Source organism: Clytia hemisphaerica, unplaced genomic scaffold (genome assembly GCF_902728285.1).
Source record: "Clytia hemisphaerica strain Z4C2 unplaced genomic scaffold, Clytia hemisphaerica genome assembly, whole genome shotgun sequence".
NCBI classification, from domain to species: domain Eukaryota; kingdom Metazoa; phylum Cnidaria; class Hydrozoa; order Leptothecata; family Clytiidae; genus Clytia; species Clytia hemisphaerica.
In genome coordinates this window covers 133,632-135,479 of record NW_027103250.1, presented here as the reverse complement: position 1 = coordinate 135,479, position 1,848 = coordinate 133,632, and positions in this window count along the sequence as shown.

The following is a 1,848-nucleotide window of genomic DNA, read 5'->3' as shown; positions in this document are numbered from 1 at the left end:
TGAAAAAATAACCCGGCCCTTTTTAAAAATGAAATTAACATTTTCAAAAACTATGAGAAATTGCTTAAAATTTGAGCCATAGATGAAAAAATTTGAGCCAAGCCAACCTTGAAAACTAATTTGAAGATCAACATCCCAAGAAAAAGTTCTACGGGGTAGACGGAACCCACCTAGATCTGCACGCCGCCGGATAGGCTATTTCCAGGAAATTTTGCCGGCCCTCAAACACTGACCCATTTACATGTGCGGAATTGCTTTTACTTTAGCGTATAAAAAAGGCCTTCAAAATCCAAGCGCTGTCTCAGGAATTGGATGGCAAAATTTGGTTGGTTGATATTCTGGCTCCTGCACGTTTGCAATTGGTCATTTTGTCTAATTAAAAGTTTTAAAGTTTTAATTAATTGTCTTTGGAACATTAGTTTTACTTTTGTTTTTGGAGAAAAAAATCGCTTGAGAATCACATTTTCAAATTTCATTGATTCGGGTTCTGAGTCAACATTCCTATTGTTTTAAAAATTGTTTTGCTAATATTGAAAGCTAGGATTTTTTTCAGTTATGAATGATGTGATACTTCAGGTTGAGATAATTTTCAATGAGAGAATCCCTCGGTAGATGCATTCCTTATATGGACATGTTTTTTAATTGTTTCGTTTTTGGCATTTTCAAAAAAGCTAAATTTTGATTGGGATAACTTGGAGGTCCGAAATTTTCACAGAATGTTAGTAGTGATGATAGGACCCCAAAAAGTTCTTTTCCCAAAATTCTAGCTGTTGTAGGGGCCGGTTAGGAGCAAATTTTAGCATTTGCATGTGTTTCGGAAAATGATCTAAATCAGAGCTAAAAACCCAGGAAGTTGTCTATCTGACCAATGATTCTCATAGAGGGATGGCAATTAAAGCAGCTATGTTAAAAGGCCCACATTTTCCTATCGTGGGGCCCTTTTTAGAGCACTTTATTAGCACCTATTTTCCCATTGACAATAAGTGCCAAAACACCAAACTAAAAGGCTTGATAGGGTATAAGACTTCCATAGCTTCTTTTGAATAGTTGAATAGTCAAGTTATTAACACCAATATAACAATTGAGCTGTTAAAAGGCCGTTTGGAGCTAAATTTAGCATTTTTCCACTGAAAATACTGCAGCACAGAATACTAGTATGTTTCTAAACACCTAATTAAAAGGCTGGAATGGGTGTAAAACCTTCATAACTTCCTTTGAAGTAGTTAATAATCAAGTTATTAACACCAATAAAACATTTGAGCTGTTAAAGGGCCCGTTTGGAGCTAAATTTAGCATTTTCCACTGGAAATACTGCAATTTATTCTGCTTCTCTTACTAAAATTAACTTTACACCTAGTCTAATTTTTGCTAAATTCAGCTCATTTTGAGACCTAGGAACATGAAATAACCTCATAAAGTTCTTTCAATTGTGTATCAAACAGTAATGATAACTTATTTGATGTTCAAAACCTTTTCAGGGTCCAGAATCGAGCAAATATTTAACATTTTCCGTTAAAATGCTAAAATACTGCTCGTTTTTGGTCCATTTAACTATGACAAAGATCACAAAAAAGACTTTTTAAGCTTCATGAATGATCCAAGCATCAAATAGCGCCTAAATCAGCTATGAAATAACAATAACCTTCGGGTAATCAAATTTTAGCATAAAAACATGGCCTTCAAGAACTCTAAGTCCACTCTATGCTAAATTTTTGCTCGTAAAAGGACCCTAGAATGCTTTATATCGGCCAAGTTTGTTTTTTCTATCTTTTTGAATGCCTCAAGTATACATAATATCAATAGCATAGTTCTTTTGTGTTTATATTAACTGTTTAGTTGATAAAAAAA